The sequence below is a fragment of the Leiobunum rupestre genome, chromosome 3, assembly GCF_980474605.1.
Source record: "Leiobunum rupestre chromosome 3, qqLeiRupe1.1.hap1, whole genome shotgun sequence".
NCBI classification, from domain to species: domain Eukaryota; kingdom Metazoa; phylum Arthropoda; class Arachnida; order Opiliones; family Sclerosomatidae; genus Leiobunum; species Leiobunum rupestre.
In genome coordinates, this window is record NC_143386.1 from 56,804,624 (window position 1) to 56,817,070 (window position 12,447).

At 43.4% G+C, this 12,447-nt stretch overlaps 56 non-coding genes across 56 annotated transcripts; all 56 read right to left on the minus strand.

Annotated features, from left to right (window-relative positions):
* Positions 1-41: 41 nt before the first annotated feature.
* Positions 42-168, minus strand: TRNAL-CAA (transfer RNA leucine (anticodon CAA)). The gene is made up of 2 exons: positions 131-168; positions 42-87 (listed from the first exon to the last, which is right to left on the minus strand). It is a non-coding gene; the product is annotated as a tRNA-Leu (tRNA).
* Positions 169-251: 83 nt separating this feature from the next.
* Positions 252-378, minus strand: TRNAL-CAA (transfer RNA leucine (anticodon CAA)). Its single transcript has 2 exons — positions 341-378; positions 252-297 (listed from the first exon to the last, which is right to left on the minus strand). It is a non-coding gene; the product is annotated as a tRNA-Leu (tRNA).
* An 83-nt stretch (positions 379-461) lies between these two features.
* Positions 462-588, minus strand: TRNAL-CAA (transfer RNA leucine (anticodon CAA)). Its single transcript has 2 exons — positions 551-588; positions 462-507 (listed from the first exon to the last, which is right to left on the minus strand). It is a non-coding gene; the product is annotated as a tRNA-Leu (tRNA).
* Positions 589-672: 84 nt separating this feature from the next.
* Positions 673-799, minus strand: TRNAL-CAA (transfer RNA leucine (anticodon CAA)). The gene is made up of 2 exons: positions 762-799; positions 673-718 (listed from the first exon to the last, which is right to left on the minus strand). It is a non-coding gene; the product is annotated as a tRNA-Leu (tRNA).
* An 84-nt stretch (positions 800-883) lies between these two features.
* TRNAL-CAA (transfer RNA leucine (anticodon CAA)) lies at positions 884-1,010 on the minus strand. The gene is made up of 2 exons: positions 973-1,010; positions 884-929 (listed from the first exon to the last, which is right to left on the minus strand). It is a non-coding gene; the product is annotated as a tRNA-Leu (tRNA).
* Positions 1,011-1,304: 294 nt separating this feature from the next.
* TRNAL-CAA (transfer RNA leucine (anticodon CAA)) lies at positions 1,305-1,431 on the minus strand. Its single transcript has 2 exons — positions 1,394-1,431; positions 1,305-1,350 (listed from the first exon to the last, which is right to left on the minus strand). It is a non-coding gene; the product is annotated as a tRNA-Leu (tRNA).
* Positions 1,432-1,515: 84 nt separating this feature from the next.
* Positions 1,516-1,642, minus strand: TRNAL-CAA (transfer RNA leucine (anticodon CAA)). The gene is made up of 2 exons: positions 1,605-1,642; positions 1,516-1,561 (listed from the first exon to the last, which is right to left on the minus strand). It is a non-coding gene; the product is annotated as a tRNA-Leu (tRNA).
* Positions 1,643-1,726: 84 nt separating this feature from the next.
* TRNAL-CAA (transfer RNA leucine (anticodon CAA)) lies at positions 1,727-1,853 on the minus strand. The gene is made up of 2 exons: positions 1,816-1,853; positions 1,727-1,772 (listed from the first exon to the last, which is right to left on the minus strand). It is a non-coding gene; the product is annotated as a tRNA-Leu (tRNA).
* Positions 1,854-1,937: 84 nt separating this feature from the next.
* On the minus strand, positions 1,938-2,064 carry TRNAL-CAA (transfer RNA leucine (anticodon CAA)). Its single transcript has 2 exons — positions 2,027-2,064; positions 1,938-1,983 (listed from the first exon to the last, which is right to left on the minus strand). It is a non-coding gene; the product is annotated as a tRNA-Leu (tRNA).
* Positions 2,065-2,148: 84 nt separating this feature from the next.
* TRNAL-CAA (transfer RNA leucine (anticodon CAA)) lies at positions 2,149-2,275 on the minus strand. The gene is made up of 2 exons: positions 2,238-2,275; positions 2,149-2,194 (listed from the first exon to the last, which is right to left on the minus strand). It is a non-coding gene; the product is annotated as a tRNA-Leu (tRNA).
* Positions 2,276-2,359: 84 nt separating this feature from the next.
* On the minus strand, positions 2,360-2,486 carry TRNAL-CAA (transfer RNA leucine (anticodon CAA)). Its single transcript has 2 exons — positions 2,449-2,486; positions 2,360-2,405 (listed from the first exon to the last, which is right to left on the minus strand). It is a non-coding gene; the product is annotated as a tRNA-Leu (tRNA).
* An 84-nt stretch (positions 2,487-2,570) lies between these two features.
* TRNAL-CAA (transfer RNA leucine (anticodon CAA)) lies at positions 2,571-2,697 on the minus strand. The gene is made up of 2 exons: positions 2,660-2,697; positions 2,571-2,616 (listed from the first exon to the last, which is right to left on the minus strand). It is a non-coding gene; the product is annotated as a tRNA-Leu (tRNA).
* Positions 2,698-2,781: 84 nt separating this feature from the next.
* On the minus strand, positions 2,782-2,908 carry TRNAL-CAA (transfer RNA leucine (anticodon CAA)). The gene is made up of 2 exons: positions 2,871-2,908; positions 2,782-2,827 (listed from the first exon to the last, which is right to left on the minus strand). It is a non-coding gene; the product is annotated as a tRNA-Leu (tRNA).
* An 84-nt stretch (positions 2,909-2,992) lies between these two features.
* TRNAL-CAA (transfer RNA leucine (anticodon CAA)) lies at positions 2,993-3,119 on the minus strand. The gene is made up of 2 exons: positions 3,082-3,119; positions 2,993-3,038 (listed from the first exon to the last, which is right to left on the minus strand). It is a non-coding gene; the product is annotated as a tRNA-Leu (tRNA).
* A 294-nt stretch (positions 3,120-3,413) lies between these two features.
* Positions 3,414-3,540, minus strand: TRNAL-CAA (transfer RNA leucine (anticodon CAA)). The gene is made up of 2 exons: positions 3,503-3,540; positions 3,414-3,459 (listed from the first exon to the last, which is right to left on the minus strand). It is a non-coding gene; the product is annotated as a tRNA-Leu (tRNA).
* An 83-nt stretch (positions 3,541-3,623) lies between these two features.
* TRNAL-CAA (transfer RNA leucine (anticodon CAA)) lies at positions 3,624-3,750 on the minus strand. Its single transcript has 2 exons — positions 3,713-3,750; positions 3,624-3,669 (listed from the first exon to the last, which is right to left on the minus strand). It is a non-coding gene; the product is annotated as a tRNA-Leu (tRNA).
* An 83-nt stretch (positions 3,751-3,833) lies between these two features.
* On the minus strand, positions 3,834-3,960 carry TRNAL-CAA (transfer RNA leucine (anticodon CAA)). The gene is made up of 2 exons: positions 3,923-3,960; positions 3,834-3,866 (listed from the first exon to the last, which is right to left on the minus strand). It is a non-coding gene; the product is annotated as a tRNA-Leu (tRNA).
* Positions 3,961-4,044: 84 nt separating this feature from the next.
* On the minus strand, positions 4,045-4,171 carry TRNAL-CAA (transfer RNA leucine (anticodon CAA)). Its single transcript has 2 exons — positions 4,134-4,171; positions 4,045-4,090 (listed from the first exon to the last, which is right to left on the minus strand). It is a non-coding gene; the product is annotated as a tRNA-Leu (tRNA).
* An 83-nt stretch (positions 4,172-4,254) lies between these two features.
* On the minus strand, positions 4,255-4,381 carry TRNAL-CAA (transfer RNA leucine (anticodon CAA)). Its single transcript has 2 exons — positions 4,344-4,381; positions 4,255-4,300 (listed from the first exon to the last, which is right to left on the minus strand). It is a non-coding gene; the product is annotated as a tRNA-Leu (tRNA).
* An 84-nt stretch (positions 4,382-4,465) lies between these two features.
* On the minus strand, positions 4,466-4,592 carry TRNAL-CAG (transfer RNA leucine (anticodon CAG)). Its single transcript has 2 exons — positions 4,555-4,592; positions 4,466-4,511 (listed from the first exon to the last, which is right to left on the minus strand). It is a non-coding gene; the product is annotated as a tRNA-Leu (tRNA).
* An 84-nt stretch (positions 4,593-4,676) lies between these two features.
* On the minus strand, positions 4,677-4,803 carry TRNAL-CAA (transfer RNA leucine (anticodon CAA)). The gene is made up of 2 exons: positions 4,766-4,803; positions 4,677-4,722 (listed from the first exon to the last, which is right to left on the minus strand). It is a non-coding gene; the product is annotated as a tRNA-Leu (tRNA).
* Positions 4,804-4,887: 84 nt separating this feature from the next.
* TRNAL-CAA (transfer RNA leucine (anticodon CAA)) lies at positions 4,888-5,014 on the minus strand. The gene is made up of 2 exons: positions 4,977-5,014; positions 4,888-4,933 (listed from the first exon to the last, which is right to left on the minus strand). It is a non-coding gene; the product is annotated as a tRNA-Leu (tRNA).
* Positions 5,015-5,098: 84 nt separating this feature from the next.
* TRNAL-CAA (transfer RNA leucine (anticodon CAA)) lies at positions 5,099-5,225 on the minus strand. The gene is made up of 2 exons: positions 5,188-5,225; positions 5,099-5,144 (listed from the first exon to the last, which is right to left on the minus strand). It is a non-coding gene; the product is annotated as a tRNA-Leu (tRNA).
* Positions 5,226-5,309: 84 nt separating this feature from the next.
* On the minus strand, positions 5,310-5,436 carry TRNAL-CAA (transfer RNA leucine (anticodon CAA)). The gene is made up of 2 exons: positions 5,399-5,436; positions 5,310-5,355 (listed from the first exon to the last, which is right to left on the minus strand). It is a non-coding gene; the product is annotated as a tRNA-Leu (tRNA).
* An 84-nt stretch (positions 5,437-5,520) lies between these two features.
* Positions 5,521-5,647, minus strand: TRNAL-CAA (transfer RNA leucine (anticodon CAA)). Its single transcript has 2 exons — positions 5,610-5,647; positions 5,521-5,566 (listed from the first exon to the last, which is right to left on the minus strand). It is a non-coding gene; the product is annotated as a tRNA-Leu (tRNA).
* An 84-nt stretch (positions 5,648-5,731) lies between these two features.
* TRNAL-CAA (transfer RNA leucine (anticodon CAA)) lies at positions 5,732-5,858 on the minus strand. Its single transcript has 2 exons — positions 5,821-5,858; positions 5,732-5,777 (listed from the first exon to the last, which is right to left on the minus strand). It is a non-coding gene; the product is annotated as a tRNA-Leu (tRNA).
* Positions 5,859-6,154: 296 nt separating this feature from the next.
* On the minus strand, positions 6,155-6,281 carry TRNAL-CAA (transfer RNA leucine (anticodon CAA)). The gene is made up of 2 exons: positions 6,244-6,281; positions 6,155-6,200 (listed from the first exon to the last, which is right to left on the minus strand). It is a non-coding gene; the product is annotated as a tRNA-Leu (tRNA).
* An 83-nt stretch (positions 6,282-6,364) lies between these two features.
* On the minus strand, positions 6,365-6,491 carry TRNAL-CAA (transfer RNA leucine (anticodon CAA)). The gene is made up of 2 exons: positions 6,454-6,491; positions 6,365-6,410 (listed from the first exon to the last, which is right to left on the minus strand). It is a non-coding gene; the product is annotated as a tRNA-Leu (tRNA).
* An 84-nt stretch (positions 6,492-6,575) lies between these two features.
* On the minus strand, positions 6,576-6,702 carry TRNAL-CAA (transfer RNA leucine (anticodon CAA)). The gene is made up of 2 exons: positions 6,665-6,702; positions 6,576-6,621 (listed from the first exon to the last, which is right to left on the minus strand). It is a non-coding gene; the product is annotated as a tRNA-Leu (tRNA).
* An 84-nt stretch (positions 6,703-6,786) lies between these two features.
* On the minus strand, positions 6,787-6,913 carry TRNAL-CAA (transfer RNA leucine (anticodon CAA)). The gene is made up of 2 exons: positions 6,876-6,913; positions 6,787-6,832 (listed from the first exon to the last, which is right to left on the minus strand). It is a non-coding gene; the product is annotated as a tRNA-Leu (tRNA).
* An 83-nt stretch (positions 6,914-6,996) lies between these two features.
* Positions 6,997-7,123, minus strand: TRNAL-CAA (transfer RNA leucine (anticodon CAA)). Its single transcript has 2 exons — positions 7,086-7,123; positions 6,997-7,042 (listed from the first exon to the last, which is right to left on the minus strand). It is a non-coding gene; the product is annotated as a tRNA-Leu (tRNA).
* An 84-nt stretch (positions 7,124-7,207) lies between these two features.
* TRNAL-CAA (transfer RNA leucine (anticodon CAA)) lies at positions 7,208-7,334 on the minus strand. The gene is made up of 2 exons: positions 7,297-7,334; positions 7,208-7,253 (listed from the first exon to the last, which is right to left on the minus strand). It is a non-coding gene; the product is annotated as a tRNA-Leu (tRNA).
* Positions 7,335-7,418: 84 nt separating this feature from the next.
* Positions 7,419-7,544, minus strand: TRNAL-CAA (transfer RNA leucine (anticodon CAA)). The gene is made up of 2 exons: positions 7,507-7,544; positions 7,419-7,463 (listed from the first exon to the last, which is right to left on the minus strand). It is a non-coding gene; the product is annotated as a tRNA-Leu (tRNA).
* Positions 7,545-7,628: 84 nt separating this feature from the next.
* TRNAL-CAA (transfer RNA leucine (anticodon CAA)) lies at positions 7,629-7,755 on the minus strand. Its single transcript has 2 exons — positions 7,718-7,755; positions 7,629-7,674 (listed from the first exon to the last, which is right to left on the minus strand). It is a non-coding gene; the product is annotated as a tRNA-Leu (tRNA).
* Positions 7,756-7,839: 84 nt separating this feature from the next.
* TRNAL-CAA (transfer RNA leucine (anticodon CAA)) lies at positions 7,840-7,966 on the minus strand. The gene is made up of 2 exons: positions 7,929-7,966; positions 7,840-7,885 (listed from the first exon to the last, which is right to left on the minus strand). It is a non-coding gene; the product is annotated as a tRNA-Leu (tRNA).
* Positions 7,967-8,050: 84 nt separating this feature from the next.
* On the minus strand, positions 8,051-8,177 carry TRNAL-CAA (transfer RNA leucine (anticodon CAA)). Its single transcript has 2 exons — positions 8,140-8,177; positions 8,051-8,096 (listed from the first exon to the last, which is right to left on the minus strand). It is a non-coding gene; the product is annotated as a tRNA-Leu (tRNA).
* Positions 8,178-8,260: 83 nt separating this feature from the next.
* TRNAL-CAA (transfer RNA leucine (anticodon CAA)) lies at positions 8,261-8,387 on the minus strand. The gene is made up of 2 exons: positions 8,350-8,387; positions 8,261-8,306 (listed from the first exon to the last, which is right to left on the minus strand). It is a non-coding gene; the product is annotated as a tRNA-Leu (tRNA).
* An 84-nt stretch (positions 8,388-8,471) lies between these two features.
* On the minus strand, positions 8,472-8,598 carry TRNAL-CAA (transfer RNA leucine (anticodon CAA)). Its single transcript has 2 exons — positions 8,561-8,598; positions 8,472-8,517 (listed from the first exon to the last, which is right to left on the minus strand). It is a non-coding gene; the product is annotated as a tRNA-Leu (tRNA).
* Positions 8,599-8,682: 84 nt separating this feature from the next.
* TRNAL-CAA (transfer RNA leucine (anticodon CAA)) lies at positions 8,683-8,809 on the minus strand. Its single transcript has 2 exons — positions 8,772-8,809; positions 8,683-8,728 (listed from the first exon to the last, which is right to left on the minus strand). It is a non-coding gene; the product is annotated as a tRNA-Leu (tRNA).
* An 83-nt stretch (positions 8,810-8,892) lies between these two features.
* On the minus strand, positions 8,893-9,019 carry TRNAL-CAA (transfer RNA leucine (anticodon CAA)). Its single transcript has 2 exons — positions 8,982-9,019; positions 8,893-8,938 (listed from the first exon to the last, which is right to left on the minus strand). It is a non-coding gene; the product is annotated as a tRNA-Leu (tRNA).
* An 85-nt stretch (positions 9,020-9,104) lies between these two features.
* TRNAL-CAA (transfer RNA leucine (anticodon CAA)) lies at positions 9,105-9,231 on the minus strand. The gene is made up of 2 exons: positions 9,194-9,231; positions 9,105-9,150 (listed from the first exon to the last, which is right to left on the minus strand). It is a non-coding gene; the product is annotated as a tRNA-Leu (tRNA).
* An 84-nt stretch (positions 9,232-9,315) lies between these two features.
* TRNAL-CAA (transfer RNA leucine (anticodon CAA)) lies at positions 9,316-9,442 on the minus strand. Its single transcript has 2 exons — positions 9,405-9,442; positions 9,316-9,361 (listed from the first exon to the last, which is right to left on the minus strand). It is a non-coding gene; the product is annotated as a tRNA-Leu (tRNA).
* An 84-nt stretch (positions 9,443-9,526) lies between these two features.
* On the minus strand, positions 9,527-9,653 carry TRNAL-CAA (transfer RNA leucine (anticodon CAA)). Its single transcript has 2 exons — positions 9,616-9,653; positions 9,527-9,572 (listed from the first exon to the last, which is right to left on the minus strand). It is a non-coding gene; the product is annotated as a tRNA-Leu (tRNA).
* Positions 9,654-9,737: 84 nt separating this feature from the next.
* On the minus strand, positions 9,738-9,864 carry TRNAL-CAA (transfer RNA leucine (anticodon CAA)). The gene is made up of 2 exons: positions 9,827-9,864; positions 9,738-9,783 (listed from the first exon to the last, which is right to left on the minus strand). It is a non-coding gene; the product is annotated as a tRNA-Leu (tRNA).
* An 84-nt stretch (positions 9,865-9,948) lies between these two features.
* On the minus strand, positions 9,949-10,075 carry TRNAL-CAA (transfer RNA leucine (anticodon CAA)). The gene is made up of 2 exons: positions 10,038-10,075; positions 9,949-9,994 (listed from the first exon to the last, which is right to left on the minus strand). It is a non-coding gene; the product is annotated as a tRNA-Leu (tRNA).
* Positions 10,076-10,159: 84 nt separating this feature from the next.
* On the minus strand, positions 10,160-10,286 carry TRNAL-CAA (transfer RNA leucine (anticodon CAA)). Its single transcript has 2 exons — positions 10,249-10,286; positions 10,160-10,205 (listed from the first exon to the last, which is right to left on the minus strand). It is a non-coding gene; the product is annotated as a tRNA-Leu (tRNA).
* Positions 10,287-10,370: 84 nt separating this feature from the next.
* Positions 10,371-10,497, minus strand: TRNAL-CAA (transfer RNA leucine (anticodon CAA)). The gene is made up of 2 exons: positions 10,460-10,497; positions 10,371-10,416 (listed from the first exon to the last, which is right to left on the minus strand). It is a non-coding gene; the product is annotated as a tRNA-Leu (tRNA).
* Positions 10,498-10,580: 83 nt separating this feature from the next.
* Positions 10,581-10,707, minus strand: TRNAL-CAA (transfer RNA leucine (anticodon CAA)). The gene is made up of 2 exons: positions 10,670-10,707; positions 10,581-10,626 (listed from the first exon to the last, which is right to left on the minus strand). It is a non-coding gene; the product is annotated as a tRNA-Leu (tRNA).
* Positions 10,708-10,791: 84 nt separating this feature from the next.
* Positions 10,792-10,918, minus strand: TRNAL-CAA (transfer RNA leucine (anticodon CAA)). The gene is made up of 2 exons: positions 10,881-10,918; positions 10,792-10,837 (listed from the first exon to the last, which is right to left on the minus strand). It is a non-coding gene; the product is annotated as a tRNA-Leu (tRNA).
* Positions 10,919-11,002: 84 nt separating this feature from the next.
* Positions 11,003-11,129, minus strand: TRNAL-CAA (transfer RNA leucine (anticodon CAA)). Its single transcript has 2 exons — positions 11,092-11,129; positions 11,003-11,048 (listed from the first exon to the last, which is right to left on the minus strand). It is a non-coding gene; the product is annotated as a tRNA-Leu (tRNA).
* An 83-nt stretch (positions 11,130-11,212) lies between these two features.
* On the minus strand, positions 11,213-11,339 carry TRNAL-CAA (transfer RNA leucine (anticodon CAA)). Its single transcript has 2 exons — positions 11,302-11,339; positions 11,213-11,258 (listed from the first exon to the last, which is right to left on the minus strand). It is a non-coding gene; the product is annotated as a tRNA-Leu (tRNA).
* An 82-nt stretch (positions 11,340-11,421) lies between these two features.
* On the minus strand, positions 11,422-11,548 carry TRNAL-CAA (transfer RNA leucine (anticodon CAA)). Its single transcript has 2 exons — positions 11,511-11,548; positions 11,422-11,467 (listed from the first exon to the last, which is right to left on the minus strand). It is a non-coding gene; the product is annotated as a tRNA-Leu (tRNA).
* An 84-nt stretch (positions 11,549-11,632) lies between these two features.
* On the minus strand, positions 11,633-11,759 carry TRNAL-CAA (transfer RNA leucine (anticodon CAA)). Its single transcript has 2 exons — positions 11,722-11,759; positions 11,633-11,678 (listed from the first exon to the last, which is right to left on the minus strand). It is a non-coding gene; the product is annotated as a tRNA-Leu (tRNA).
* An 84-nt stretch (positions 11,760-11,843) lies between these two features.
* Positions 11,844-11,970, minus strand: TRNAL-CAA (transfer RNA leucine (anticodon CAA)). Its single transcript has 2 exons — positions 11,933-11,970; positions 11,844-11,889 (listed from the first exon to the last, which is right to left on the minus strand). It is a non-coding gene; the product is annotated as a tRNA-Leu (tRNA).
* Positions 11,971-12,054: 84 nt separating this feature from the next.
* Positions 12,055-12,181, minus strand: TRNAL-CAA (transfer RNA leucine (anticodon CAA)). Its single transcript has 2 exons — positions 12,144-12,181; positions 12,055-12,100 (listed from the first exon to the last, which is right to left on the minus strand). It is a non-coding gene; the product is annotated as a tRNA-Leu (tRNA).
* An 83-nt stretch (positions 12,182-12,264) lies between these two features.
* TRNAL-CAA (transfer RNA leucine (anticodon CAA)) lies at positions 12,265-12,391 on the minus strand. Its single transcript has 2 exons — positions 12,354-12,391; positions 12,265-12,310 (listed from the first exon to the last, which is right to left on the minus strand). It is a non-coding gene; the product is annotated as a tRNA-Leu (tRNA).
* Between the last annotated feature and the right edge of the window lie 56 nt (positions 12,392-12,447).

Consider the following 12,447-nt stretch of genomic DNA (forward strand, 5'->3'; position numbering starts at 1 on the left):
GAATTTTTATACGCAATCATTTAATTTAAAAAAAGCGTTTTTGTCAGAAGTGGGATTCGAACCCACGCCCTCATACGAGGACCAGAATTCACACGTCTCCATTTAACGAAGAAGACAAGGTTTTCAACGCCTTGAGTCTGGCGCCTTAGACCGCTCGGCCATCCTGACGTAGAGAGCGCCGTCTAATTCCCTATTCGCAACGTTAATTTTTGAATTTTTATACGCAATCATTTAATTTAAAAAAAAGTTGTTGTCAGAAGTGGGATTTGAACCCACGCCCTCATACGAGGACCAGAATTCACACGTCTCCATTTTACGATTAAGACAAGGTTTTCAACGCCTTGAGTCTGGCGCCTTAGACCGCTCGGCCATCCTGACGTAGAGAACGCCGTCTAATTCCCTATTCGCAACGTTAATTTTTGAATTTTTATACGCAATCATTTAATTTAAAAAAAAGTTGTTGTCAGAAGTGGGATTTGAACCCACGCCCTCATACGAGGACCAGAATTCACACGTCTCCATTTAACGAAGAAGACAAGGTTTTCAACGCCTTGAGTCTGGCGCCTTAGACCGCTCGGCCATCCTGACGTAGAGAACGCCGTCTTATTCCCTATTCGCAACGTTAATTTTTGAATTTTTATACGCAATCATTTAATTTAAAAAAAGCGTTTTTGTCAGAAGTGGGATTCGAACCCACGCCCTCATACGATGACCGGAATTCACACGTCTCCATTTAACGAAGAAGACAAGGTTTTCAACGCCTTGAGTCTGGCGCCTTAGACCGCTCGGCCATCCTGACGTAGAGAGCGCCGTCTAATTCCCTATTCGCAACGTTATTTTTTGAATTTTTATACGCAATCATTTAATTTAAAAAAAAAATTGTTGTCAGAAGTGGGATTCGAACCCACGCCCTCATACGAGGACCAGAATTCACACGTCTCCATTTAACGAAGAAGACAAGGTTTTCAACGCCTTGAGTCTGGTGCCTTAGACCGCTCGGCCACCCTGACGCTGAGAGCGCCGTCTAATTCCCTATTCGCAACGTTAATTTTTGAATTTTTATACGCAATCATTTAATTTAAAAAAAAGTGGTTGTCAGAAGTGGGATTCGAACCCACGCCCTCATACGAGGACCAGAATTCACATGTCTCCATTTAACGAAGAAGACAAGGTTTTCAACGCCTTAAGTCTGGCGCCTTAGACCGCTCGGCCATTATGACGTAAAGAGCGCCGTCTAATTCCCTATTCGCAACGGTAATTTTTGAATTTTTATACGCAATCATTTAATTTAAAAAAAGCGTTTTTGTCAGAAGTGGGATTCGAACCCACGCCCTCATACGAGGACCAGAATTCACACGTCTCCATTTAACGAAGAAGACAAGGTTTTCAACGCCTTGAGTCTGGTGCCTTAGACCGCTCGGCCATCCTGACGTAGAGAACGCCGTCTTATTCCCTATTCGCAACGTTAATTTTTGAATTTTTATACGCAATCATTTAATTTAAAAAAAGCGTTTTTGTCAGAAGTGGGAATCGAACCCACGCCCTCACACGAGGACCTGAATTCACACGTCTCCATTTAACGAAGAAGACAAGGTTTTCAACGCCTTGAGTCTGGCGCCTTAGACCGCTCGGCCATCCTGACGTAGAGAGCGCCGTCTAATTCAATATTCGCAACGTTAATTTTTGAATTTTTATACGCAATCATTTAATTTAAAAAAAAAGTTGTTGTCAGAAGTGGGTTTCGAACCCACGCCCTCATACGAGGACCAGAATTCACACGTCTCCATTTAACGAAGAAGACAAGGTTTTCAACGCCTTGAGTCTGGTGCCTTAGAACGCTCGGCCATCCTGACGTAGAGAGCGCCGTCTAATTCCCTATTCGCAACGTTAATTTTTGAATTTTTATACGCAATCATTTAATTTAAAAAAAAAGTTGTTGTCAGAAGTGGGATTCGAACCCACGCCCTCATACGAGGACCAGAATTCACACGTCTCCATTTAACGAAGAAGACAAGGTTTTCAACGCCTTGAGCCTGGCGCCTTAGACCGCTCGGCCATCCTGACGTAGAGAACGCCGTCTTATTCCCTATTCGCAACGTTAATTTTTGAATTTTTATACGCAATCATTTAAATTAAAAAAAAAGTTGTTGTCAGAAGTGGGATTCGAACCCACGCCCTCGTACGAGGACCAGAATTCACACGTCTCCATTTAACGAAGAAGACAAGGTTTTCAACGCCTTGAGTCTGGCGCCTTAGACCGCTCGGCCATCCTGACGTAGAGAACGCCGTCTTATTCCCTATTCGCAACGTTAATTTTTGAATTGTTATACGCAATCATTTAATTTAAAAAAAGCGTTTTTGTCAGAAGTGGGATTCGAACCCACGCCCTCATACGAGGACCAGAATTCACACGTCTCCATTTAACGAAGAAGACAAGGTTTTCAACGCCTTGAGTCTGGTGCCTTAGACCGCTCGGCCATCCTGACGTAGAGAACGCCGTCTTATTCCCTATTCGCTACGTTAATTTTTGAATTTTTATACGCAATCATTTAATTTAAAAAAAGCGTTTTTGTCAGAAGTGGGATTCGAACCCACGCCCTCATACGAGGACCTGAATTCACACGTCTCCATTTAACGAAGAAGACAAGGTTTTCAACGCATTGAGTCTGGCGCCTTAGACCGCTCGGCCATCCTGACGTCGAGAGCGCCGTCTAATTCCCTATTCGCAACGTTAATTTTTGAATTTTTATACGCAATCATTTAATTTAAAAAAAAAGTTGTTGTCAGAAGTGGGATTCGAACCCACGCCCTCATACGAGGACCAGAATTCACACGTCTCCATTTAACGAAGAAGACAAGGTTTTCAACGCCTTGAGTCTGGTGCCTTAGAACGCTCGGCCATCCTGACGTAGAGAGCGCCGTCTAATTCCCTATTCGCAACGTTAATTTTTGAATTTTTATACGCAATCATTTAATTTAAAAAAAAAGTTGTTGTCAGAAGTGGGATTCGAACCCACGCCCTCATACGAGGACCAGAATTCACACGTCTCCATTTAACGAAGAAGACAAGGTTTTCAACGCCTTGAGCCTGGCGCCTTAGACCGCTCGGCCATCCTGACGTAGAGAACGCCGTCTTATTCCCTATTCGCAACGTTAATTTTTGAATTTTTATACGCAATCATTTAATTTAAAAAAAGCGTTTTTGACAGAAGTGGGATTCGAACCCACGCCCTCATACGAGGACCAGAATTCACACGTCTCCATTTAACGAAGAAGACAAGGTTTTCAACGCCTTGAGTCTGGCGCCTTAGACCGCTCATCCATCCTGACGTAGAGAGAGCCGTCAAATTCCCTATTCGCAACGTTAATTTTTGAATTTTTATACGCAATCATTTAATTTAAAAAAAAGTTGTTGTCAGAAGTGGGATTCGAACCCACGCCCTCATACGAGGACCAGAACTCACACGTCTCCATTTAACGAAGAAGACAAGGTTTTCAACGCCTTGAGTCTGGCGCCTTAGACCGCTCGGCCATCCTGACGTAGAGAACGCCGTCTTATTCCCTATTCGCAACGTTAATTTTTGAATTGTTATACGCAATCATTTAATTTAAAAAAGCGTTTTTGTCAGAAGTGGGATTCGAACCCACGCCCTCATACGAGGACCAGAATTCACACGTCTCCATTTAACGAAGAAGACAAGGTTTTTAACGCCTTGAGTCTGGTGCCTTAGACCGCTCGGCCATCCTGACGTAGAGAACGCCGTCTTATTCCCTATTCGCAACGTTAATTTTTGAATTTTTATACGCAATCATTTAATTTAAAAAAGCGTTTTTGTCAGAAGTGGGATTCGAACCCACGCCCTCATACGAGGACCTGAATTCACACGTCTCCATTTAACGAAGAAGACAAGGTTTTCAACGCCTTGAGTTTGGCGCCTTAGACCGCTCGGCCATCCTGACGTAGAGAGCGCCGTCTAATTCCCTATTCGCAACGTTAATTTTTGAATTTTTATACGCAATCATTTAATTTAAAAAAAGCGTTTTTGTCAGAAGTGGGATTCGAACCCACGCCCTCATACGAGGACCAGAATTCACACGTCTCCATTTAACGAAGAAGACAAGGTTTTCAACGCCTTGATTCTGGCGCCTTAGACCGCTCGGCCATCCTGACGTAGAGAGCGCCGTCTAATTCCCTATTCGCAACGTTAATTTTTGAATTTTTATACGCAATCATTTAATTTAAAAAAAAGATGTTGTCAGAAGTGGGATTCGAACCCACGCCCTCATACGAGGACCAGAATTCACACGTCTCCATTTAACGAAGAAGACAAGGTTTTCAACGCCTTGAGTCTGGCGCCTTAGACCGCTCGGCCATCCTGACGTAGAGAACTCTGTCTTATTCCCTATTCGCAACGTTAATTTTTGAATTTTTATACGCAATCATTTAATTTAAAAAAAGCGTTTTTGTCAGAAGTGGGATTCGAACCCACGCCCTCATACGAGGACCAGAATTCACACGTCTCCATTTAAAGAAGAAGACAAAGTTTTCAACGCCCTGAGTCTGGTGCCTTAGACCGCTCGGCCATCCTGACGTAGAAAACGCCGTCTTATTCCCTATTCGCAACGTTAATTTTTGAATTTTTATACGCAATCATTTAATTTAAAAAAAGCGTTTTTGTCAGAAGTGGGATTCGAACCCACGCCCTCATACGAGGACCTGAATTCACACGTCTCCATTTAACGAAGAAGACAAGGTTTTCAACGCCTTGAGTCTGGCGCCTTAGACCGCTCGGCCATCCTGACGTAGAGAGCGCCGTCTAATTCCCAATTCGCAACGTTAATTTTTGAATTTTTATACGCAATCATTTAATTTAAAAAAAAAGTTGTTGTCAGAAGTGGGATTCGAACCCACGCCCTCATACGAGGACCAGAATTCACACGTCTCCATTTAACGAAGAAGACAAGGTTTTCAACGCCTTGATTCTGGCGCCTTAGACCGCTCGGCCATCCTGACGAAAAGAGCGCCGTCTAATTCCCTATTCGCAACGTTAATTTTTGAATTTTTATACGCAATCATTTAATTTAAAAAAAAAGTTGTTGTCAGAAGTGGGATTCGAACCCACGCCCTCATACGAGGACCAGAATTCACACGTCTCCATTTAACGAAGAAGACAAGGTTTTCAACGCCTTGAGTCTGGCGCCTTAGACCGCTCGGCCATTATGACGTAAAGAGCGCCGTCTAATTCCCTATTCGCAACGTTAATTTTTGAATTTTTATACGCAATCATTTAATTTAAAAAAAGCGTTTTTGTCAGAAGTGGGATTCGAACCCACGCCCTCATACGAGGACCTGAATTCACACGTCTCCATTTAACGAAGAAGACAAGTTTTTCAACGCCTTGAGTCTGGCGCCTTAGACCGCTCGGCCATCCTGACGTAGAGAGCGCCGTCTAATTCCCTATTCGCAACGTTAATTTTTGAATTTTTATACGCAATCATTTAATTTAAAAAAAGCGTTTTTGTCAGAAGTGGGATTCGAACCCACGCCCTCATACGAGGACCAGAATTCACACGTCTCCATTTAACGAAGAAGACAAGGTTTTCAACGCCTTGAGTCTGGCGCCTTAGACCGCTCGGCCATCCTGACGTAGAGAACGCCGTCTAATTCCTTATTCGCAACGTTAATTTTTGAATTTTTATACGCAATCATTTAATTTAAAAAAAGCGTTTTTGTCAGAAGTGGGATTCGAACCCACGCCCTCATACGAGGACCAGAATTCACACGTCTCCATTTAACGAAGAAGACAAGGTTTTCAACGCCTTGAGTCTGGCGCCTTAGACCGCTCGGCCATCCTGACGTAGAGAACGCCGTCTAATTCCTTATTCGCAACGTTAATTTTTGAATTTTTATACGCAATCATTTAATTTAAAAAAAAAAGTTGTTGTCAGAAGTGGGATTCGAACCCACGCCCTCATTCGAGGACCAGAATTCACACGTCTCCATTTAACGAAGAAGACAAGGTTTTCAACGCCTTGAGTCTGGCGCCTCAGACCGCTCGGCCATTATGACGTAAATAGCGCCGTCTAATTCCCTATTCGCAACGTTAATTTTTGAATTTTTATACGCAATCATTTAATTTAAAAAAAAAGTTGTTGTCAGAAGTGGGATTCGAACCCACGCCCTCATACGAGGACCAGAATTCACACGTCTCCATTTAACGAAGAAGACAAGGTTTTCAACGCCTTGATTCTGGCGCCTTAGACCGCTCGGCCATTATGACGTAAAGAGCGCCGTCTAATTCCCTATTCGCAACGTTAATTTTTGAATTTTTATACGCAATCATTTAATTTAAAAAAAAGTTGTTGTCAGAAGTGGGATTCGAACCCACGCCCTCATACGAGGACCAGAATTCACACGTCTCCATTTAACGAAGAAGACAAGGTTTTCAACGCCTTGAGTCTGGCGCCTTAGACCGCTCGGCCATTATGACGTAAAGAGCGCCGTCTAATTCCCTATTCGCAACGTTAATTTTTGAATTTTTATACGCAATCATTTAATTTAAAAAAAGCGTTTTTGTCAGAAGTGGGATTCGAACCCACGCCCTCATACGAGGACCTGAATTCACACGTCTCCATTTAACGAAGAAGACAAGTTTTTCAACGCCTTGAGTCTGGCGCCTTAGACCGCTCGGCCATCCTGACGTAGAGAGCGCCGTCTAATTCCCTATTCGCAACGTTAATTTTTGAATTTTTATACGCAATCATTTAATTTAAAAAAAGCGTTTTTGTCAGAAGTGGGATTCGAACCCACGCCCTCATACGAGGACCAGAATTCACACGTCTCCATTTAACGAAGAAGACAAGGTTTTCAACGCCTTGAGTCTGGCGCCTTAGACCGCTCGGCCATCCTGACGTAGAGAGCGCCGTCTAATTCCCTATTCGCAACGTTAATTTTTGAATTTTTATACGCAATCATTTAATTTAAAAAAAAGTTGTTGTCAGAAGTGGGATTCGAACCCACGTCCTCATACGAGGACCAGAATTCACACGTCTCCATTTAACGAAGAAGACAAGGTTTGCAACGCCTTGAGTCTGGCGCCTTAGACCGCTCGGCCATCCTGACGTAGAGAGCGCCGTCTAATTCCCTATTCGCAACGTTAATTTTTGAATTTTTATACGCAATCATTTAATTTAAAAAAAGCGTTTTTGTCAGAAGTGGGATTCGAACCCACGCCCTCATAAGAGGACCAGAATTCACACGTCTCCATTTAACGAAGAAGACAAGGTTTTCAACTCCTTGAGTCTGGCGCCTTAGACCGCTCGGCCATCCTGACGTAGAGAGCGCCGTCTAATTCCCTATTCGCAACGTTAATTTTGGAATTTTTATACGCAATCATTTAATTTAAAAAAAAAGTTGTTGTCAGAAGTGGGATTCGAACCCACGCCCTCATACGAGACCAGAATTCACACGTCTCCATTTAACGAAGAAGACAGGGTTTTCAACGCCTTGAGCCTGGCGCCTTAGACCGCTCGGCCATCCTGACGTAGAGAACGCCGTCTTATTCCCTATTCGCAACGTTAATTTTTGAATTGTTATACGCAATCATTTAATTTAAAAAAAGCGTTTTTGTCAGAAGTGGGATTCGAACCCACGCCCTCATACGAGGACCAGAATTCACACGTCTCCATTTAACGAAGAAGACAAGGTTTTCAACGCCTTGATTCTGGCGCCTTAGACCGCTCGGCCATCCTGACGAAAAGAGCGCCGTCTAATTCCCTATTCGCAACGTTAATTTTTGAATTGTTATACGCAATCATTTAATTTAAAAAAAAAGTTGTTGTCAGAAGTGGGATTCGAACCCACGCCCTCATACGAGGACCAGAATTCACACGTCTCCATTTAACGAAGAAGACAAGGTTTTCAACGCCTTGATTCTGGCGCCTTAGACCGCTCGGCCATCCTGACGTAGAAAACGCCGTCTAATTCCCTATTTGCAACGTTAATTTTTGAATTTTTATACGCAATCATTTAATTTAAAAAAAGCGTTTTTGTCAGAAGTGGGATTCGAACCCACGCCCTCATACGAGGACCAGAATTCACACGTCTCCATTTAACGAAGAAGACAAGGTTTTCAACGCCTTGAGTCTGGCGCCTTAGACCGCTCGGCCATCCTGACGTAGAGAGCGCCGTCTAATTCCCTATTCGCAACGTTAATTTTTGAATTTTTATACGCAATCATTTAATTTAAAAAAAAGTTGTTGTCAGAAGTGCGATTCGAACCCACGCCCTCATACGAGGACCAGAATTCACACGTCTCCATTTAACGAAGAAGACAAGGTTTTCAACGCCTTGAGTCTGGCGCCTTAGACCGCTCGGCCATCCTGACGTAGAGAGCGCCGTCTAATTCCCTATTCGCAACGTTAATTTTTGAATTTTTATACGCAATCATTTAATTTAAAAAAAAAGTTGTTGTCAGAAGTGGGATTCGAACCCACGCCCTCCTACGAGGACCAGAATTCACACGTCTCCATTTAACGAAGAAGACAAGGTTTTCAACGCCTTGAGTCTGGCGCCTTAGACCGCTCGGCCATCCTGACGTAGAGAACGCCGTCTTATTCCCTATTCGCAACGTTAATTTTTGAATTTTTATACGCAATCATTTAATTTAAAAAAAGCGTTTTTGTCAGAAGTGGGATTCGAACCCACGCCCTCATACGAGGACCAGAATTCACACGTCTCCATTTAACGAAGAAGACAAGGTTTTCAACGCCTTGAGTCTGGCGCCTTAGCCCGCTCGGCCATCCTGACGTAGAGAGCGCCGTCTAATTCCCTATTCGCAACGTTAATTTTTGAATTTTTATACGCAATCATTTAATTTAAAAAAAAGTTGTTGTCAGAAGTGGGATTCGAACCCACGCCCTCATACGAGGACCAGAATTCACACGTCTCCATTTAGAGAAGAAGACAAGGTTTTCAACGCCTTGAGTCTGGCGCCTTAGACCGCTCGGCCATCCTGACGTAGAGAACGCCGTCTTATTCCCTATTCGCAACGTTAATTTTTGAATTTTTATACGCAATCACTTATTTTAAAAAAAAGCGTTGTTGTCAGAAGTGGGATTGGAGCCCACGCCCTCATACGAGGACCAGAATTCACACGTCTCCATCTAACGAGGAAGACAAGGTTTTCAACGCCTTGAGTCTGGCGCCTTAGACCGCTCGGCTATCCTGACATAGAAAGCGCCGTCTAATTCTATATTCGCAACGGTTATTTTATAATTTTTATACGCAATCATTTAATTTAAAAAAAAAGTTGTTGTCAGAAGTGGGATTCGAACCCACGCCCTCATACGAGGACCAGAATTCACACGTCTCCATTTAACGAAGAAGACAAGGTTTTCAACGCCTTGAGTCTGGCGCCTTAGACCGCTCGGCCATCCTGACGTAGAGAACGCCGTCTTATTCCCTATTCGCAACGTTAATTTTTGAATTGTTATACGCAATCATTTAATTTAAAAAAAGCGTTTTTGTCAGAAGTGGGATTCGAACCCACGCCCTCATACGAGGACCAGAATTCACACGTCTCCATTTAACGAAGAAGACAAGGTTTTCAACGCCTTGAGTCTGGCGCCTTAGACCGCTCGGCCATCCTGACGTAGGGAACGCCGTCTTATTCCCTATTCGCAACGTTAATTTTTGAATTTTTATACGCAATCATTTAATTTAAAAAAAGCGTTTTTGTCAGAAGTGGGATTCGAACCCACGCCCTCATAGGAGGACCTGAATTCACACGTCTCCGTTTAACGAAGAAGACAAGGTTTTCAACGCCTTGAGTCTGGCGCCTTAGACCGCTCGGCCATCCTGACGTAGAGAGCGCCGTCTAATTCCCTATTCGCAACGTTAATTTTTGAATTTTTATACGCAATCATTTAATTTAAAAAAAAAGTTGTTGTCAGAAGTGGGATTCGAACCCACGCCCTCATACGAGGACCAGAATTCACACGTCTCCATTTAACGAAGAAGACAAGGTTTTCAACGCCTTGAGTCTGGCGCCTTAGACCGCTCGGCCATCCTGACGTAGAGAGCGCCGTCTAATTCCCTATTCGCAACGTTAATTTTTGAATTTTTATACGCAATCATTTAATTTAAAAAAAAAGTTGTTGTCAGAAGTGGGATTCGAACCCACGCCCTCATACGAGGACCAGAATTCACACGTCTCCATTTAACGAAGAAGACAAGGTTTTCAACGCCTTGAGTCTGGCGCCTTAGACCGCTCGGCCATCCTGACGTAGAGAGCGCCGTCTAATTCCCTATTCGCAACGTTAATTTTTGAATTTTTATACGCAATCATTTAATTTAAAAAAAAAGTTGTTGTCAGAAGTGGGATTTGAACCCACGCCCTCATACGAGGACCAGAATTCACACGTCTCCATTTAACGAAGAAGACAAGGTTTTCAACGCCTTGAGTCTGGCGCCTTAGACCGCTCGGCCATCCTGACGTAGAGAACGCCGTCTTATCCCTATTCGCAACGTTAATTTTTGAATTGTTATACGCAATCATTTAATTTAAAAAAAGCGTTTTTGTCAGAAGTGGGATTCGAACCCACGCCCTCATACGAGGACCAGAATTCACACGTCTCCATTTAACGAAGAAGACAAGGTTTTCAACGCCTTGAGTCTGGCGCCTTAGACCGCTCGGCCATCCTGACGTAGAGAACGCCGTCTTATTCCCTATTCGCAACGTTAATTTTTGAATTTTTATACGCAATCATTTAATTTAAAAAAAGCGTTTTTGTCAGAAGTGGGATTCGAACCCACGCCCTCATACGAGGACCTGAATTCACACGTCTCCATTTAACGAAGAAGACAAGGTTTTCAACGCCTTGAGTCTGGCGCCTTAGACCGCTCGGCCATCCTGACGTAGAGAGCGCCGTCTAATTCCCTATTCGCAACGTTAATTTTTGAATTTTTATACGCAATCATTTAATTTAAAAAAAAAGTTGTTGTCAGAAGTGGGATTCGAACCCACGCCCTCATACGAGGACCAGAATTCACACGTCTCCATTTAACGAAGAAGACAAGGTTTTCAACGCCTTGAGTCTGGCGCCTTAGACCGCTCGGCCATCCTGACGTAGAGAACGCCGTCTTATCCCTATTCGCAACGTTAATTTTTGAATTGTTATACGCAATCATTTAATTTAAAAAAAGCGTTTTTGTCAGAAGTGGGATTCGAACCCACGCCCTCATACGAGGACCAGAATTCACACGTCTCCATTAAACGAAGAAGACAAGGTTTTCAACGCCTTGAGTCTGGCGCCTTAGACCGCTCGGCCATCCTGACGTAATGCGCCGTCTAATTCCCTATTCGCAACGTTAATTTTTGAATTTTTATACGCAATCATTTAATTTAAAAAAAGCGTTTTTGTCAGAAGTGGGATTCGAACCCACGCCCTCATACGAGGACCAGAATTCACACGTCTCCATTTAACGAAGAAGACAAGGCTTTCAACGCCTTGAGTCTGGCGCCTTAGACCGCTCGGCCATCCTGACGTAGAGAGCGCCGTCTAATTCCCTATTCGCAACGTTAATTTTTGAATTTTTATACGCAATCATTTAATTTAAAAAAAGCGTTTTTGTCAGAAGTGGGATTCGAACCCACGCCCTCATACGAGGACCAGAATTCACACGTCTCCATTTAACGAAGAAGACAAGGTTTTCAACGCCTTGAGTCTGGCGCCTTAGACCGCTCGGCCATCCTGACGTAGAGAACGCCGTCTTATTCCCTATTCGCAACGTTAATTTTTGAATTTTTATACGCAATCATTTAATTTAAAAAAAGCGTTTTTGTCAGAAGTGGGATTCGAACCCACGCCCTCATACGAGGACCTGAATTCACACGTCTCCATTTAACGAAGAAGACAAGGTTTTCAACGCCTTGAGTCTGGCGCCTTAGACCGCTCGGCCATCCTGACGTAGAGAGCGCCGTCTAATTCCCTATTCGCAACGTTAATTTTTGAATTTTTATACGCAATCATTTAATTTAAAAAAAAAGTTGTTGTCAGAAGTGGGATTCGAACCCACGCCCTCATACGAGGACCAGAATTCACACGTCTCCATTTAACGAAGAAGACAAGGTTTTCAACGCCTTGAGTCTGGCGCCTTAGACCGCTCGGCCATCCTGACGTAGAGAACGCCGTCTTATCCCTATTCGCAACGTTAATTTTTGAATTTTTATACGCAATCATTTAATTTAAAAAAAGCGTTTTTGTCAGAAGTGGGATTCGAACCCACGCCCTCATAGGAGGACCTGAATTCACACGTCTCCGTTTAACGAAGAAGACAAGGTTTTCAACGCCTTGAGTCTGGCGCCTTAGACCGCTCGGCCATCCTGACGTAGAGAGCGCCGTCTAATTCCCTATTCGCAACGTTAATTTTTGAATTTTTATACG